A 20,659-nucleotide genomic window follows, 5' to 3' on the forward strand; every position below is an offset into this window, starting at 1 on the left:
AGACTACATGAAAGAATGGATTTGTCAGATGAAGACAAATGTACCGAGGGTCGAGAGATAATGCAGACAGATCTTATCGCGATAATGGACTCAGACTTTAAATAGGACTTTAAATTGAGATTCATTAAGCGCAAATTAAAAATTTAAAAATAATTTTCTGTAAATTGAACGTTTAATTTTTTTTTACCCCGCCTTTTATAGTGAGAATTGCAAATCTATAAACAAATAAAACAATATTTATATTTTAATTTCTCAGTCCTTAACTCCTTAAGTATTGAACTAACTTTCAAAAATACTTTTCGAATATTGAATATTTATGTCGACGCCGGAAGCTGTCGAAGAGCTTTGTAGAAAACCCCGATATTTCTGTTCAGTTGCACCGGTACCGCCGATCCTTTTTCAATAACACCTAAACGCTGAATTTCAAGAAATTCAATATTGAAATACATGCAGCTTTGAAATCTAAAACTTTTTGCTACAATTTACTAACCTAAAATTTACTTTTTGACAGGCAATGCGTTTTGACAGGTAATTGGGTGAGCTGTCAATAATTTATTTTCGGTACAAAAATCAAAATCAAAATTGTTTTATTTCTGAATAAATTTAAAATAAATGTTTTCAGAAAGTCCTACATGATACCTACCACCGGTTCGGGAACTAACCCGGCGAGAAGAACCGGCGTAAGAAACTCGCACGGGGCCCACTTTTTTACCAAAAAAAGTGAGAAAAAAATTAATCTTTTAAAATAAAGTTTACAATTTTGTAACTAAATATTATATACAATATCCACATACATAATTATTGTAAGTCCTATAATAATGAAGAAGTAGCCTTGCAAGAAGCCATCCTACTCCCAAGGTGTGCCATCGTTTATGAATAGATATAGATAAAATAGAGAGAGTCTGATATTAGTTTTATATACTTAATCATTAATATATTGCTGTTGTCTTTGTTATAATTTTGCAGTTTTCATGGGACACAGCTGGCAGACTCGCGTGAAATATTTCATAATGGCGAAAGTATAATTAAAAAAGTTTTGAAATATGTTGCCAGGATAGCAAAACTTTGGTATTATTTGAATTATTAAAGTAATTAAAGAAAAGCTAGAAATACTAAATGTTAGTGCCAATTAACGTCTAGGTATAGCTAATTTTTAGTGTTACGGATAACACATTTTCATAATAATCACAATTTGAATCTTTCAATGTAACCCACATTGAAAAGTTCAGATATTCTTGCGAAAAATATACTGGAAGACTCGTTTGCGATTTCAGTTGGAGGATTTTCACCACAATAACTTGAAACTAATATAGAAGTTAATTTTTTTTACTGCATTTGGCCGCTACTGTCCTGTCCCTTTTTAAAAAAAATATTTACACTGTTTATACAAACTTTATACAATGTTATGTCTTTAAGAAAGCGACTCTTTCAAAATATTAGATATTATGTAAGTACTCCTACAAAGAATTGTGTAATCTTAATAAAAAATTGATTATATTATTATAGTTATAATCCCGTTTTATCATTTATTAAGAATATTATCCCCACAGTTTATGTAGACCTAGTCAATACAATGTTTTGTCCTCGAGTTGATCAATTTATAATTAGGAGAGATAAAATATACTAGGTTAAAGCCGAGCTTTGTGAGGGCTCGCGTCGTTTTTCTGCGCGGTAAGTTTTTTAATATTTTAATAGTAACCAAATCTTGAATGACCGATGATAACACATCAACATAATTATAAACAAAAATTACTATGTTATAGGACTAAGCAATAAGCGTGTTAGTTTTTCCGTAAAGACGTATATCACAAATTAAGGGCGCGTATTAGATCAAAATTGCTTTACATGATTGTCTGTAATTTCAATATTAATGAAAAACTGCATGTTAAATTAAGATGCAGCAAACTTCAGGACTAACACTAGTGACTATGTTACTCAAAAACACGATAGCATACAATTTTCTCGATAGAAGTTGCTTCCAAATCACCTATAATTAACACGTTAAACTGCTAGTATTCGAGTAATACATTAAAATAAAGCTTGAAACTTTTTAGTATAATTACATTATAGATAAGGCAGGGATTATGTTAATTATTTTTTAGTAACTTAATAGATATCCTTTAAAAAAATACCTATAACTGCCCGCTAACTTGGCGATGATTCCGGGTCGTCCTTTTTTACCTGGGATATGAAAGAGTGTGATGAGAGAAGGTTTTATGGGTTTTTTTTTTTTTAATTCACTAGGGACCTCTTGTTCCCCCTTACATGATAAGGGACAATTTCTGCATTTCTTTATTTATTACATGTTCGTATTTTAAGTAGTTGTAGGTACATGTTACGAGTATATTTACCCCTAGATATTTACATATTGTACAAGACATTATTCCTTTCATACATACACAACTTTTCCATCGTTGTCACAACTTTGCAATTAATACTTATATTTAACATTTTTCTTGACATTTATTTTTTACATTCAACTATTATTTTCTTTCGATTTACATCATTTTTCATTTTTATCACAGCTTTACTTTTACTTATTACATAAAATTGAGAGACGTTTAATACATTTATTCTATATTATTTATTTACTTATATTGTACATATAGTTATATACCTTGTTTTATTTTATAGTTTATTTTACATTCATAGTAGTTGCCTGTCTTATTTATTTCTATTTTGTAGTTAAAATACAAATGTGAGCCATAACGATTTTCATAGCGTGTGGATATATATATTAGGGTGTCCCAAGCTATAAGGGCGAAATTTTTTTTTGTGAATTTGGGTACGCATACCCGCTATATTTTTTCGATTTGACCCTTAAGGCTTAAATATGAAATATTATTGCAATCGGATGATGATAACCCGTGCCGACTTAGCACCAAAGTTTGAACCTGAAAGTTAGTATGGAGAAATATAGGAGAATTTAAGAACTTAATTTTAATTCAGTTAATAAAACAAATTTTTATCAGTAACTTGTATTATTCTCATAATAAACATAAACAGGGCTTTATTTTTCATATTTTCTTTTCAATGTTTGCTTTTTACAGTCCGGATACATTTGCCTGTGTTCTTGTACGCAACGTAGTAGAAATTGCTTTTGTTCCTCTTCGACAGTGACCAAGCCATGAAAGTCTTGCATTAACTTGACTGCTCTTTCGGCGGTATCGTTTACTGCTCTTAAGGTCTGTACTTTCATTTTAGCCTGTTGAAACGAAGAGTTATTTGACCACAAAGAGGGAGACTCGTTAAGAAAGCTGTCATCAAGTTTTAGGCGAATAAACAAAGATTTGCTCTTGACAGAAATAAAGTCTTCGAGGCTTTTCTCGTAAAGTGGGCCACAGAGTTCTTGTTTTGATGGCATGTAGCGCTTACCATGAGCTGATGGAATTGTGTTGGATAAGTTAGCAACCATTTTAGTTTTAGTTTCTTGGTCTACATCATCATCAAAAAGAGACAAAATAGTCACCTCATCGGTCAAATACCACAGGTGCTGACAGAACTTCTGTAAAGCTGCCTTTGAGATGCTTTTGTCAACTGCTTCGTAGGCCTTCATGGCTTTTAAAAAGCAGAGGTCTTGGTAAGGAGCTTTCACTGCCAAAATACATTGCAACCAAGGTTTGACATAAGATGTGACGATGAATAGACAGACGTCGAGGAGGGCTTCTTTTTCCTTTTTTGCTATTCTGCATTGCGAGCTTAGAAATGATATTTTGAGAGAGTAAATAGCTCTTGCTATCCACCTAGCTTGGTGCATAGCGCCTGGAGGCCGGATTTTAAATTTATTTTCTGTATCACCGTCAAGAAATTTTATTGAAAGCTCTATTAATTCGCGATAGTCATCTCTAACAATATCTTTAGTTAATTCTCTCCGGTAAAACTCTAACAGTTCCTTAATCTTTGCATCACTCAGGCATGATAGCTTTTCTTTGTGACTCTCTATTCTCTCAGAATTTATGTTTTTCCAGTTTTCTCGGAATTTTTTGAACAATGGGATGTCAGGGCTCGTCGTAACTTGGTTGATTTTAGCTTCAAATACGCCTTTCAATACTAATTCATAAACATGATGCCGACAAGCAAATATGAGTATTTCTCTGTTTAATTTCTGTTCCAGGAGCACACAGGCGCCATTAATTCGACCTGTGTTTGAAGCAGTAGTATCACAACAGAGCATCTGCACTTTGTCCTCAAGATTCCAGTCCAACAGAGCATTCCAAACCGCTTCTGCTTGTTCACGACCTGAAGAGTTGTCCAATTTAGGCACAGCAAGAAGTTGTTCTTTATCATCATATGAAATAAGTATTGGAAGTCGTTCTTCTTTACATTTTCGTGAATCTAAAGCGGGTAAAAGCTTTCCGTCCCAATGAACAGTTACAGTATCTGGTACTTTGTTCTGGAAATCAGCTTTAATTGCTTCTGCGCGCTCCGTTCGCTTTTCCGTGCGAATTCTTTGAATGGTCGACTTACTAATTGGAAATTCGTCAATGTTATGCCCAAGAGCTTCAATAGTTGCTTCTATAATGTAAACAGAATTCCTCATACTTATCTGACACCGATCTAATGCAGCAACCAGTTTTGGAGTTATGAAACTTTTCCTTACAGAAATATTAGACTCGGATCGTGAGCTCAAGGGTGCATGAAAAATTTCTTGTGAACTGTTTTTTTCAGAATCAGATGATGAATCTTCTTGAGGAATATAAGATGAAGTTGAAGGCGCCAGAATTGAATAGTGTTTAGCACGCCGTTTTTGCTCTTCGATGCTTCTAACGCGCGCCTTTTCTTCTTTTTCAGCCAGTTTTTTGTCTACTCCAGCTAAGTGACCAGGCCGACCTGGTTCTCTCTGTCGTTGTAAGAAGATCCTATCTTCGTCAATCTTAATTAATTGCAGCGCATCGGCATGTGCAATATCAAATAAGTTGTCTAAATTTGTAACAAACTCCTGTCTACGCTGCTGAAATACATTTTGCGTCTTATTAGCATTCTTTTGCAAATCCCTCCAAACTTGGTACAAATTCACTAGTTTCTTAACGCAGTTAGGAAAAGATTTAGTTGGAATTCGTGCCTTTTCCCAATAAATAATGCACTCGCGAATAGCCAGATTCGCACTTTCACTTACACTTAAATTCACTTCACGAATATTGTAGAATAGAACTGCGAGTATTTGTCCATTTGAGGGAAGTTTTGAACCAGTAATTTGGTGTTTTACGTTCCCTATTAAAAAAATATCCTTTTTTGAACTGCGTAACTCGACCGACATCTTGATTGTACAAAAATAATGCGTTCACTGATTAAACAAACAAGTAATAACATGAATATCGGTACGATCGCTGCCGCGCGCCTAGTAAACAAGTACCCACATGTTTCGATGTAAGTCGGCACGGGTTGCCGTGTTTCAAATGACATGAAATTTTATATACGGTAGTTTTGACATTATTCGAACAAAATAAGAGGGTATGCGTTATAAAAAAACAACTTTATTTTTTTTGGGACACCCTAATATATATATATATATATATATATATATATATATATATATATATATATATATATATATATATATATATATATATATATATATATATATATATATATATATATATATATATATATATATATATATATATTCGCTAATAAAGTAAATGATGAGGTAGCGCAGGAAACAAGAAAGGATACTTCTAAGGTAGTAGAGAGTTATGCCGCCAAGGCGGCGGGGGGAGTAAAAACCCTACCGTCGGAGCCGAGGCCCATAACCGTCCACTCCTTAGCGGTAACGGACAAAGAAAATGATATGACAGGACAACAGATAGTGGATAGCGTAGGCAAAATAATAGAGGCAAGAAAGGAGGGTATAAAAGTAGAAAGGATAAGAAAAGGGAAAGGGAGGAAGGTAATAATGGGCTTTAGGGACAGAAAAGAGAGAGACGAAGTAAGGAAAAAGATAGAGATATGTGCAAGGGATAAGTTCGAAGTGGAAATAGTGAAAAATAAGGACCCCCAGGTTATTCTGTATGGGGCGCTGAAGTCGAACACGGACGACGACATTTGTGACGCAATCCGTGTTCAAAATAAGCACCTCATACAGCATATCCTGGATGGGGATGAGGACAGGATAAGGGTTAAATATCGAAAGCGTGGTAAGGATGCCCATACTGAGCACGTCGTGCTGGAGGTGTCTCCGGAGATATGGCTGTGCCTCACTAGAGAAGGCCGCGCATACATCGATATGCAGAGGGTGCGGGTCACCGACCAGTCCCCCCTAATACAGTGCTCGCACTGTCTGGGGTACGGACACGGGAAGCGATTCTGCGCCGATATTGCTCCGGAGGTGAGGTGCGGCCATTGCTCCGGAACACACCACAAATCACAGTGTGAGGGCTTCGAGGGGGGTACCGAGCCATGCTGCATTAACTGCAAGAAAAATAATTTAAAAGCAAACCATGGTGCGTTCGGCCGAGAGTGCCTGATAAGACAAAAATGGGAAGCCATAGCACGTGCGGCGGTATCGTATGATCCTGAAGACGATGCGTTCGTGGAAAGTACATGGCTCTACGAACGCACACGAGCGAACACCTTAATCTGCTCTTCTACAAGTTCCTTTATATTGTCTGTCCTATCATGTATTTCAAATTTTAGCCTATGGTACATTTGTAATATTAGCTCCTTACTATCGCAGTTAGTAGTATTTCCTTCGTTTGCCTCTATATTACATTGTACTTCCGAATCCTTTGTTTCCTTTATACTTCCTTTCCCCTTTCCTATCGATTCCCTCCTTACTAATCGCTCTATGTCACTAATTTTTCTTTCCAGCTTTTCCAGATTATCTGCTAAACCTGACCTCAAATTTCCTCTCATATTTCTGGTCTGGTTTAGCAGACAGATACTGTTTTTAACTGTTCCGCTTACCTCTGCCTCAACGGAGTCGGTTCGTTTCTGCAATATAGGGCTGCTTTGTTGGTCACTCTGCATACCCTCAAGGTTGGTGTTTGCCCTTTATCTTTTTGGGTTTTACACCCATCTTAGGCGTGTGTGCCATGGCCATTTTGCTTATTTTATTTATATATTCTAGTATTATTTATTGGGGGAACACGTCAAGTTATTTAAAATAAATGTATATATAAAATAGCGTAGTGTTTTATTTTAATATGTGTATATAATTGTAAATTTTCTATGTATAATAATGGTTTAAATTTTTTAAAATGTAAATATTTTATGCTATTTAGTAGTCCCAATGGGGGCTACTAGTCTAATTTTTTGTCAATTATAATATAAAATAATAAGTTTATTTTTTTTAAATAAAATCTGCTTTAAAACACTACCCTAATTATACTAAAACTTACTCTAATCGGTTGCCCCAATAGGGTACAACCGGTCAATAAAACTCTAGTTAAAACTAAAATATAAAATATGTATATAAATAAACCAAAAGGGATGAGCCGGTCAAGTTAAAATGACTACACTTATGAAAATGTATATATAAAATAAAACTGTAAAATTAAAATATAATATTTACACTGAAACTTATCCTAATCGAGTATGCCAAATAGGGTACAATCGGTCAGCAAATTTATAATAATATCTATCTAATTGTATATCTAAAGTGTTTTTTAGGTTGGTTGCCTCCTTAAGTGCTCAGCTGGCCGATTCTGTATCGTACATTTGTGAGTTAATCACTGAGTTAGTAACGAAACGGAGGAGTGAGCAACGGAAAGTGCCACTTTTGTATGCAAGTGAATATAAAAAGTGGCACTTTCCGTTACTCACTCCTCCGTTTCGTTACTAACTCAGTTATTACCTCACAAATGTACGATACAGAATCGGCCAGCTGGTTGTGGGATGTACTAGGGCTCGGTCCGCTCGCCCTGATAAACTGGGTACCTAATACCTATATCAGCCGTATATTCAGGGTATGTCCGCACATAACCATTGTTTTCGTATAAAACTCGGAATCGTTTCCGTGCATGTTTTATTCTCATTCGAAGCTCTACGCGGGGACACTCGGATATTCCAGCTTTGTTTCCCGGCATATTCTAAACAAACATATGAATACTTTATTCAGCCGAGTTTAGTACAAGTGTAGTAGAATATTGAGTATTTTATTCAATTTCAACCGACTTATAAAAAGCAGGAGGGTACATAAGCATGACATGACATGACAATTATCATTGTCAGAGACACAAAATATTTGTCTAGTCAAGGATTATGTAGTACCTTCTTGGACGACAATGTCATGGAAGCATAAGTACCTACCTATCACAAGTTTGTATTCAAGCGTTGCCTAAAAAGTGTCATTTTTGATTTTACAATGTGGCGCCCTCGGTACCATTATATTTAGATACCGTGTGCTAAAATCAGTATTATCATTAAAATACTTACGTCATAATTTTAACAAAAGCAGAAACACGTGTGACTTTATAATTCATCACATTATTATGAACATTCAACCATTAGATTGGAAATGGACTAAACACGAAACAAAACTGCATTAAAGTAACATAATCAGAATCAGAATTAAAAATAATCAGAATTGGAAGAATCGTGTTAAAGTATGTAAGTGCCCACGGGATTTAGCCAGCTAGCTGAATCAGCCTATTAATTATGAGCCCATCCTACTTACAACAGTTCAGTTAAGGAGCTGGCTAGGCTTTTAATTAAACTACTGTCATTTTTTATAATACCCGCTGTACAATTGTCAAGACCATTCATTAGAATTAATATAACGAGCTAAAAAATTATGCAAATATTTAAGAATGTGTCATAAGTTTAATTTCATGTTATTCACATTGAAGAAACGCTTCATTCTAATCTAAATTAAGTATACATTTTGTTGTGAGTGATGAAACCAAAACTAAAAATTACAGATATCAACTTTATTCGTTATAGATATTTTTTTTACCTTAAAATATGTAATAATATTATGTTACACTTCAAATTGTAGCATCACGGGCCCTATTATTTTTATATTATAGGTAGGAACCGTACATTTTTCCGGGATAAAAACTATCCTATGTCCTTTCTCGGGACTCAAAGTATCTCCATGCCGAATTTCAGCAAAATCGGTTCAGCAGTTTGAGCGTGAAGAGGTATCAGACAGACAGACAGACGGACAGACAGGCAGACACACTTTCACATATATAATATTAATTGGTATGGATTTTTCATAATTTTAAGGTCAATTTAAGTATTCAATGTATCAGTTTTCACAATATATTCTAAAATTAAATTTTAACTAGCAGTTTATATTATATAGAATATAATTTAGAGATTTTAATCTAAATCTTACCATACCTTAAATCATCTTCTCAATCTAACCTGTATACTTATTGTTACCTCATATTACTAAATAGATTTCTGGTAGGTGATTTTTGTAATCTTTCGAGAAAAAAAAGGCTTAAACCTTATGCTGCGTTTATATGCTTGCCAAGGGGCAAAAGCCTGCCAGCCTCCACAAGGACAAGCGTGTAAAGAGAGTACCTGGCTTGGCTTGCGTGAGCTTGTGGAGTGTGGACGCTTGTATTCGATTCGCTGTAGTGTCGGCTTTTAGACACAGATCAAAGAGCGCTTGCGACGCGTTCACACGTTGGCGCGCGCTAAGTAGCCGCTGTGAAAAGTTAAACCAAAGGTAATAGCCGACACAAGCTGTCCGCCATGCTTCCGGATGTACGTAATACACTGACTCATTCACATGCGTGTATACGACTTCCAAATGCCAAGAGAGATTTGTGGACGCTTGTGCCGATGCTTGCCAACCCTTGGCAGCCATGGAAACGCAGCACTAGATTTTCAACTTTTAGCTACGGCTTTAACTAAAGTTTTTCGGTCCGACACTACATATTCCCTTATCACTGAACAATGTTTGCCTAAACAGTACTAATTGATGCATATTATGTTACAAACAACATATCTGTTGTATGTTGTCCTTATGTTTTGAACTATGAAATAGATACCCTATTATTATCTCTTTATTTCTATTCAGTATCTGTTACAGTTGTACGAAAAATTATTATGTAATTTAACAAAAAATAATTTTTTTAAGACAAAGGCATATTATTTACATAATTTATAACGTTTTAGTAAAAATAGAGATTATAGGTTGAAACACTTACGGATTTTTGTCGCGGAGCACTTTTAATAATCCCGACGTTTCGGCTGCTTTACAGCGGCCTTGGTCACGGCGCGGGTGGACTGAGGTGACAGGCGTCCAATTTCTTAATTTATTCGATCCATTAGGTACTGATAGGTTCAAACTAATACATTTACATCCTCCATCATCCCTTATTTTATCCCCATGGGGATTGAATTTATCAAAATCCTAGCGAACGTCTTCATTAACGATTTTAATTCAATCAGTCGAAAGTCTAAGAAAATTAATAAAAATTTCATCCCCTATTTCATGCCCTTAGGGGTGGAATTTATTAAATACCTTTCTTAGGGGATGCGTACGTCATAGAAGTTTTATACATGCAAAGTCTCAGCCCGATCGGTTTAATAAGTTTTAAGTTTTTAAGTTAAGCGAGACATTATTCAGTCCGGACCAACGCCTACAAATCTACAAAGCGCAGGTTTGGCCTCATATGGAATATTGTTCTCATATCTGGGCAGGTAAGCCGAAATACCAACTACTCCCTCTGGATCGTATCCAATGAAGGGCCGCTCGAATTATTGTTGGCTGCTATATTGTTTCAAACAGCCTGGACCCCTTGGAATTACGCTGAGATGTAGCTTCGTCTGCATCCTCTATCGGTTGTATCACGGGGAGTGCTCTGAGGAATTGTTCGGAACTCAGTTTGGAATACGTCCTGAACGGTAAATACGTACCACGCGAAAAGTATACCATCCTAATCACCTTCATGAGCGGCAGTCTTCCACAGTGCGTTTTTAGCGTAACTTTCTGCCGCGCACTGTAAAACTGGAATGAACTGTCACCAGCAGTATTTCCGGACATAAGTCCGGTACGACCTGCAAACCTTCAAAAAGAGAGCATAAATTCCATCTTAAAACGCACCTGCAGCTCTTTTGAATTCTGATGTTGCGAGTGGCCATGGACGACGGTATTTGCTTTATCAGGTGACCCGTATGCTCGTTTGCCCCCTTATTTCATATTTTTTTTTGTTTCTACTAAATTTCGTTCCCCCTATTTTACCCCCTTAGGGGTGGAATTTTAGAAAAATAATTTCTCAAGGTATGCCTATATCATAGTAGCTTTATGCATGCAAAGTCTCAGCCTGGACGGTTTAAAATTGACAAAGTTTCATACAAACTGTAATCCCCTATTTTATTCCCTTGGGGGTAAAATAATTTATGAAAATTCTTTCTTAGTACTTCAGCCCGATTCGACCAGTGGTTTGGGCTGTGCGTAGATAGATCACCATGTCAGTCTCAAAGGTCACGACTACCTTGAGTTTTATGTATATTATACTTTAAATTATAGACGAGCTTTTGCCTGCGGCTTCGCTCGCGTTAAGAAGTATTATTATATACAAACTTTCATCCCCTATTTAAACCCCTTGGGGTTGGAATTTATCAAAATCCTTTCTTAGCGGATACCTACGTTATAACATCTACCTGCATGCCAAATTTCAGCCCGATCCGTGTCAATCAGTCAGTCACCTTTGAGTTTTATATATACCTACAGATTATAGATGAGAAAGATTTTTATTAATTACTACCTGTCCCGGCGACGTTGTTTTGCCATAAAATGATTTCCCTGTTTTCCTGCTTTTCTCTTGAAGTTTTTTCTGTTTTTTTTTTCTATAGACCTCACGAAGCCCGAGATCTTTCCAACGAATGTAAAACCGTGGAAATCGGTTCGTGCGTTCTGGAGTTATAGCATCAGGAAGGAAAACCCGACTTATTTTTATATATTAGACTTGTAAAATAAATGGATGATATTACACTACAACGTAGAAAAGTTAAGTAATCGTTAAAAAATTCTAAGTGTGGCCGTAATATTTTCTTTGCAATATTTCGACCCAGTAAGTGTCTAATCAACGAATTTCGTCATGTGTGTAAATAACTCGTACATTTTTGATGTCAACAAGAAAGTTCCGTCCCTAAACTACTATTTATACAAGGGTCACTGTAAATAACGACATAGCTGTGACAATCTTCCACGCAAATATATGTTGACTGACCTCTAGTTGAAAGTAGAGAAGTTCCAAATATTTGGGCTAAATTCTAAAACTAAATCGAATATTCTGAAATATGTGACACTCAATTAAATTTTGTTTTGATAAACTAGATGATATCAATTAGTAATCGCGCGGGAACCGTACATTTTTCCAAGATAAAAAGTATCTTATGTCCTTTCCTGGGACTAAATGCCAAATTTCATAAAAATGGCTTCAGCGGTTTGGGCGTGAAGAGGTAACAGACAGACAAACTTTCGCATTTATAATATTAATAATAAGTATTATGGAAGTGTTCACTTATCTTATGAAATGTACGGTTCCCACAGGATCATAATGAAGCATTTGCTCACAACGGGCATAAAAACAATTTATTTATGAAAGCATCCAAATCAAAGAAAATTAAGTAATTAAGTATTATTATAGATGGTCTCGTAAGTAATTCATTATTTCTATTAATGTTTCTCTTGGTTGTTTAGTGTTTTTTAATTATTGTTGTATAATTATTGTAGAAATAAATTAATATTATTATTTAAATTTAACATTGCTTAATTTGAATTGTTTGTTTAGTAACAACAAAAACAAAATAATAATAACAACATAAAATATTACGAGATATAAAGTTAACAAAAACTCACCGAAAGTCTCCAAACTTTACAACAAAGTTAAAACTTTACTACATCAAACTCAAAAAATTATATCAACGACTTAATAACAACGTTTTTCAGCAAATGTCTATTAATTTTCACTCGAGAGGAAATGAATTTTCGCGATTTTCCGCGTCGTCCCGTCCGCTCCGCACTGAGTTAGACTGAACACTGTCGCCACTCGCCTGTCAGTTGTTTTCGGTTTTCAGTAATCATATTTATCTATTTCTTAACAGTATCTCAGTATTAAAGATAATAGTAGATTATTTATCTTAAGAAACATAAATAATAGTTTATTAAAGACAGAACGCATAATATAACAGTAGATTTTGATAGAAATTGTGACGTTTTGTTATTTTTGTATGCAAATTATGTGACATTATGACAATAGACTGATACCATCAGTCTATTGTGTTTTTTTAAACAAGGAACAATATTTATGTAAAATTCATAATATTTTCTGCTAAAGATTATTTATAGTTTTATTAGCTGACCCGGCAAACGTCGTTTTGCAATATAAAGTATTTCGCCCATATTGTTTTATTGAAGACTAAACAAGTATGGCACCATTGCAACGTCCCGTCGCACAAACAATGGTCGCCGTTAGTCTCGAGTTCTCATAATTTACAATTATTTATTCAACAAATGAACTTATCAATATAAAAAGTAGACAGTAGCCGATTCTCAGACCCACTGAATATGCATATAAAATTTGATTAAAATCAGTAAAGCCGTTTCGGAGGAGTACGGTAGTAATTATAAAATTCTCGTGTCACAATGTTAGTTACCGTACTCCTCCGAAACGGCTTTACTGATTTTAACCAAATTTTATATACATATTCAGTAGGTCTGAGAATCGGCTACTGGCTACTTTTTATATTGATAAGTTCATTTGTTGAATGAATAATTGTAAATAAACTCGAGACTGACGGCGACCATTGTTTGTGCGACGGTGCCATACTTATTTAGTCACTTCAATAAAATAATATGGGCGAAATACTTTATATGGCAAAACAATGTTTGCCGGGACAGCTAAACATTTTTATTTAAATATTATTCGATTGGTTTTGTTAATAGCTGTGTTAATAGCTGTGCTAAAAGCATAGTATTGTATATTGAATTTTTGCATTCTCCGTTGCTCCGATGTTTGTTTATGGCTCGGGGAACCGCAAATTTTTAACTATTCTATTTGTGGTCAGACGAGTATGATGCTTATTGCTATATTTCCTAATACAGAACTTGTTTTAGAAACTTTTGTAGAGCTCGGTAGAGAGACCTAAGTTTATTTTTCACTTGCTTTCATGTTTTTGGACGACTGAGACTTCAAAGCAGATGCTAATTAATCACAGACTGTGTAGAATTCTAGCAACGTTTTGACCTATTCCAATTTCTAGACCACTGTTACTAAGGACAAAAATATATCTTTCCTTAGGACTAGCCGTATAGTAAAATATGGAAGCTTTTTTGTCTTGCGAAGTAAGACTGGTAATAAAGCCGCAAGTGTGTGGACAACGTTTTTAGGATTTCGTATAAAAGTGCAAGACGTATCCTACTGGTGAAACTTCAATGTATGTCTGTCGTCAGATTGCATCTCAAGAACTGTGGAGAAATTTTATGTATTTCTGTTGCCGCTATACCAACAAAACAAAAATATATGGGGGCCTTATATAAATATTATAAAGGAAGCGGAGCACTATCACTTTACGCCCTTTTTTGATCGATATAAATTGGTAATAAAGATGTCATATAAAGTAAATAAAATGATAATTACCTAGTCAATGGTACTGAACCAAACCACTAGGTGTTAAGGTTCAGATCTACCCGGTTTTGTACATCGGTTTGAGGCTGTGGCATTCCTGACTCAATTAAGTAATGTTCCACAGTGAATAACCTCGAATCGCGTGCAACAAAGCTGATTAAATTCTGTGGACTCTACTACTGTTTATGTTGTACACTATAAAGATTACGCTTGATTTAAGACTGTTTAAGGCTATGCAAATTACAATGACCCTTTGAAGGGTATTTCCTTTTTGATCTTAACAAACCACGCACATAACGACTTTTATAATGCTTTTTACGTTTGATGGAGAACCATGATTGTTCCAGCTGTTAGTATGCTCAATCGTCGTTAATCATTATCTATTAAAGATGAATATAATTATTATGCATAAATGGAGATAAATAAACTTTTGTTAAATTTGTTAAGCGTCCTGAGTCCTGCACACTCACGAACAGATGAAGGGTACTAGCCAGCCGATGCAGACTTTTTCAGTGTGAAGTATCAGTTAATTTTCTTGTGCAATCCTATCGCTTTAAATTTTTCATATAAAGAATAAAAACATATTTATTTCATGTTGATAACTGAAATCGGAAATTCGTTACTATATATAACAAATGATCGATCAATCGACAATCACTCATGTTAATGTATTCCTAGATCAATTTCAATCGAATCCAAATTTTCCTTGTTCCTTATTTGTTCATCTTATATCTTTAAACGAGCAATTCTTGTATATATGTAATATATATAATTGGAATCTCGGAATCGGCTCCAACGATTTTCATGAAATTTAGCTAGGAATCATTTTTAGAAAATGTCATTTTATTCGTGTTTTATCGAATACCGAGCGAAGCTCGGTCAAATAGCTAGTGAAGTATTTAAATACGACATAATAAAGTTACACGTGCGTATTCATTCTATTGTTTGTAACTTTATTTGTGTAACACATAGGTAAGATCTAACTGCAGCAGTGCACTCAGAGTGGAACATTAAATACTTAATTGTAATTAATTCATAAGCCCCATACAATATTATCTGTCAAACTCTTCATTAAATTGAACGTTAATCATAATTAAAAGTCTCTGAGACCTGCGGGACTAAAATGGTCACATTTAGCAATTCCTCTCAATCAATTCAGCAAATAAATTGTCAAAACTGTCTAACAAATGTCAAATTAGTACGAATTACTAGACTTGAACTGCAAGGAGAGTGACCATTTTGCTATTAAAGAAAAATGAATCTTAATATTATGATTCTCCAAAGCGACCATTTTAGGCCCGCTGAGTATCTTCGGCGGTAAGGTGTCTAAAATTGAAATAATAATAACTAATACACATTCTTTCGATTATTAATTATTTTAGTATGCATTTTATAAAGCACATACAAGGGGACCACAACAAATTCGATTCAAGTGTAACAATTTGTTCAGTGGGACTAAAGGATAGTAGAGAATAGAGATACATTTCTAGTTCCAAGTCAACCAATTCTTATACATTATAAAAATATTACTTACTTATTCTTGCTCTACCCAAAACGCAATTTGTACTTTGTAATATTTACGTCCATTGGAAATGTTTATAAATTCGTAAAATATAAAAAGTGAGGAGTCCCGAATGAAGGCAAGAGAATAAAATAATTGGCCAAATGCGAGTCGGACTCGCGCACGAAAGTTTAAATTGAAATTATTTATTTTCAATTTAAACTTTCGTGTAAATAAATAATAATAAAATATTTATTATTAATTATTAAAATATAAATACAATTGAATATTTTGTGAATATTTCAGGAGCCTATCTATGATGACAATTCATAATTTATGTCGAGCAAAAAAGGGCAAAAAAATCACGTTTGTTGTATGAGAGCCCCCCTTAAATATTTACCCCCTTACTAATAAACGCTGTATCAGCTTTGAATAGTTATACAGTGTTTTGTCTTCTTCAATCCAATTCAAAATGTCACTTGTGTGACAGAAACAAAACAATACAACGCATATACATTCAAAGCATATACAACGTTTATTAGTAAGGGGGTTAATTTATTTTGTTTTTAGTATTTGTTGTTATAGCGGCAACAGATATACATAATCTGTGAAAATTTCAACTCTCTAGCTTTTTTTTACGGCCCCTGCTATGGGACCTCTTTTTCCCCCTTCCGAAGGGGGAACAAGAGGTTCCATTTTCCACTCTCTAGCTATTACCGTTCTTGAGTAGAGACAGACAGACAGACAGACGGACAGACAGACTGACAAGCAGACGGACAGACAGACATACAGACAGACAGACTGACAGATAGACGGACAGGCAGACATCGAAGTCTTAGTAATAGGGTCCCGTTTTTACCCTTTGGGTACGGAACCCTAAAAATAAAAAGAAGCGGTCTCACTACAAACAGAAATGTAAACAAATGTAATTGTTTTAAATGTACAGGCTAAGTGACTGGCGTTTTGTGTACATTTAAATGGAAATTAGTAGATGATGCGGCAGTAGATCCTGTGTGAGTTTTTGAAATTTTGTTTGTTAAGCTTCTACGCAAAAACTACTCAAGCAATCATCATGATGCAGATGTTAAAACACGAGCGCAGTCGCGGGATAAAACTAGTAATCCTTACTAATACTTTAAATAATTTTAAAGTGTGTCTGTTATCTATTTGCACTCAAACCGCTGAAATTTTTATAAAATTTAGAATGCTGATAGTTGGGAAGCCAGGAAAAGACATGATATAGTTTTTATTCCAGAAAATGTATCTAAGATAAAGGAATTTTTCCGCAACGTAGTTGCGTGAGTTATATAGTACAAAGTCTAAAGATTCAAGAGTTCAAGACCGTTTCAAAAATAATTTGACTTCTAGAATTAAACTTTGCTAAAGAATGCTTTGTTTACATTAAACAGTAAACGAACTCACAAATAATCGAATTGTAAATGATAGCAACATTGATGCATTTTTATTATTTTAATAAATTAATGTTGAACAGTGTGTGGCACACACGTTCCAACACACACAAATATACACACCTATATAGCTATGGGTGTTTGTATATTTGTGTTGCTTTTTGTTAATACCAAAATTGAAGTACACGCATGTAGAACTCCCCAGGGACCGTACAACTGTGATTAAAAGAAACCTAATCGCGTCCCTTTTTCGTGAACTCTACATCCATTATATTATGTGCCAAGTAAAGGTGGTTATACTATTCAAGGAAAAAAAAAATTAAATCCTTTATGAAAACAGTTTTATTAATATAATATTTAGTTCTTATCGATGTGTCGCAGTCTGCGATTCAATTGAATGACTAGCGCACTCATTGAATGACACCATTCAATTATTATAATTTATATAACTAAACTAAAAGAACAACTCGTCAAGTTTGGCTGGGTTCGACGTAACGCGATTAAACTACGTAGTACGTAAGTCCTTATTCTGTCTAGGAATCAACTTCTCTAATAGTACATAATTATTAATTTGGTATGATCCCATGATTCCATCATACCTACTTATTAATAAAACGTTTTATAAAAAATCTAAACAACATTCAAATCATCACATTTCAACATTATGAGTGCACTTCACAATCTAAATAAAGCAAGCTCTTATATTTTGCGTCCGTAAATCGTAGCTATATTATTTATTGTCTAAGATTTATTTATACTCGTATTGATAAAAATATGCACGTCGGAATAATATGACGCGTTTTCATAATAGCTTGTATTTATACTATGAAAGCTAAGCGCATTAAAACATTTAAAACATCGCTATTTTAGAATAGGGGCTTTGACTTTTCTGTTTATTGTAATCTAATAATAAAAGTTAACAAAAATTAAAAAGGACGCCTTATTTATTTTCGTCTTTCATTAGAATTATTCAAATTAATAAAATAATAATAAAAACAATATTTTTTACAAATTATGCGTTGTCATTGGCTCTTAATATTATACGCATGCAAAGATCCGATTTAATTAGACTACTGGAGAATGGTAAGAATCGTGTTCAAAGATTTGTTACATACATACAGCCCAAACTAATTACATGTTAAAAATGTGAGCGAGCTGATGATGTTAAAAACGCTCTGGAACATCAGCATACAAAAAAAACGTGAAAATCGACCCATCAACCACCAATGTTTGGATGCTATGGACTTATGGACAGTTAACTTATGGACAGTTAACTTATGGATAGTTAAATAAAGTACAATCATTATAAAAATTGATCTTTAAAACGTGTTTAATACAAAAACGCTCCAAAATTATTAGATTGATTGTGATAAAATCTGCTATAGCTTACATTTTTAATAGTCCATTTCGTTATTAAAAAATATATTATTATCATAGGATTCTGTGTCATCGGATATGAAATTCTTGGTAACTACGCCCCCGTTTCTCCGTGGTGAAGGATTTTGACCGAGAGGTCATGGGTTTGATGAACTACGAGTATGTGAAACATAAAATTAATATACCTAGCGGAATAGAGAAACAAAGGCCTGAGGCACAGAAAATGGATCTAGTCCATTTCTGTGGCCTGAGGGCTGAGCGAGCGAGACGTCACTATCAGTAACACTGCGTGGTAAAAAGAGACGTGTGATACATGACAGCAGAAGTCTTTTTTTGACGTTCAGTCGGCACTTATCGGCACGTTGACAATTTAATCTCATAGAATTCATGTTCAATCATGCTTATGTAAGTGTATTTTGTACATACGTTTTTACACACAGATGTAAACCAATTTCGGTTTATTTCGGTTTTGTTTGACAGCTCGAGATTGTTGCTCTATTCCGCTAGGTATATATTAACTTTATGGTTAGAACACATAACATAACATGCCGTTGTTACCTAGATGACTATAGATAGATAGATAGTCATCTAGGTAACAACGGCATGTTAATTATTATTCTTCGCATTAACAAACATTGTAAATGTTTCAGCACAAATTTCGACCAGATAAATCGGTTGCAACTTGCAACAACAGCAAAAACGAAACATTTTTGATGCACAGTTATAGAAATACTGAAGAGGACTACCTTTGTCTCCAACATTCTGTCTTACTCTACTTTTGTCTTACGAATTTTCGATAAGGTCTCGTGACCTTAGTTTAACTACTTTTACCGAGCACAAAAAACCGTTGCTTTAAACGTTTTCTCTATAAAGACCAGTGTGACACAACGCAATAAAGTGACGTACATTTATTATTCCCACATTAATTAGCCCCATTTTCCGGCAACAGAATATCTTGAAAACCGTCTCAGATACCAAGAAGTTCTGGCAGTACTGGTGAACATAAATATTTATTACAGATTCCTTCATTTCGGTGTAGAAGAAAATAGATATGGCTTTGCTACCTTGATATATTTTTTTCGACATTCATTCATTATTTCTTTTTAGGCACAATATTATGATGGACACACACAGAGACATTAATTATTAACGATTTCTATTTTATCAGCCCATGCTGTTTCACTGCTGGGCAAGGCCTCCTCCAGAGTTAATTTTTTTTCGATCGTTTAGTTTTCGATCATTAATAATTAACGATAACTTATATTAAATTTAGTGTCTATGGAGCGTATTAATAAAATCAGACTAGTTGATTATTCCTATGGTTATAAAAATGCACAAGCAAAGTAGAAAATCACGGTAATGGTATGATTTTTCTAGTGTTGTAACTTCTACTAATATGTCAGTGCAAAATTTCATCAAAATCGATCTAATAGTTACGGTGCTGTTTTTGATGCAAACAAGAATATTGTTTCCTTTTTATTTCTATTAATTGTCAAGAAGTATTACGATTATCTATTTATTTATTGATTTATTATAAAGCCTCACCAGAACAGCATTTGTGACATTTTAAAGTACATAAATTTTTTTTACAGATAAAATGAGTTCTAATGACAGGGGAAGTACGGCGTGCGTATGCGACAGAAATTAGACGAGATAAGATGTAGTGAATATGGTGATAAATGATAATGATAAAATAGACTATAACGCCTATTTGATGCAACACTAAGAGACTGTTTCACCACTTCCTGATAAGTGCCGGATAGGCTATCCACCACTTAACTTGACAGATAGAGTATGAAGAATCTGTCAAATAAGTTGTAGATATCTGACACTTTATCAGA

General features: G+C 34.4%; 1 protein-coding gene across 1 annotated transcript in view; it reads right to left on the reverse strand.

The window, feature by feature from the left end:
• The window catches only part of LOC121739071 (prolactin-releasing peptide receptor-like), a 59,431-nt gene extending 46,506 nt beyond the window's left edge, over positions 1-12,925 (reverse strand). Inside the window, exon 1 of the mRNA XM_042131387.1 lies at positions 12,764-12,925. The gene's annotated coding sequence lies outside the window, so the exon portion shown is untranslated. The remainder of the gene's footprint in view (positions 1-12,763) is intronic.
• Between the last annotated feature and the right edge of the window lie 7,734 nt (positions 12,926-20,659).

The sequence above is a fragment of the Aricia agestis genome, chromosome Z (genome assembly GCF_905147365.1).
Source record: "Aricia agestis chromosome Z, ilAriAges1.1, whole genome shotgun sequence".
In the NCBI taxonomy this organism is placed as follows: Eukaryota; Metazoa; Arthropoda; class Insecta; order Lepidoptera; family Lycaenidae; genus Aricia; species Aricia agestis.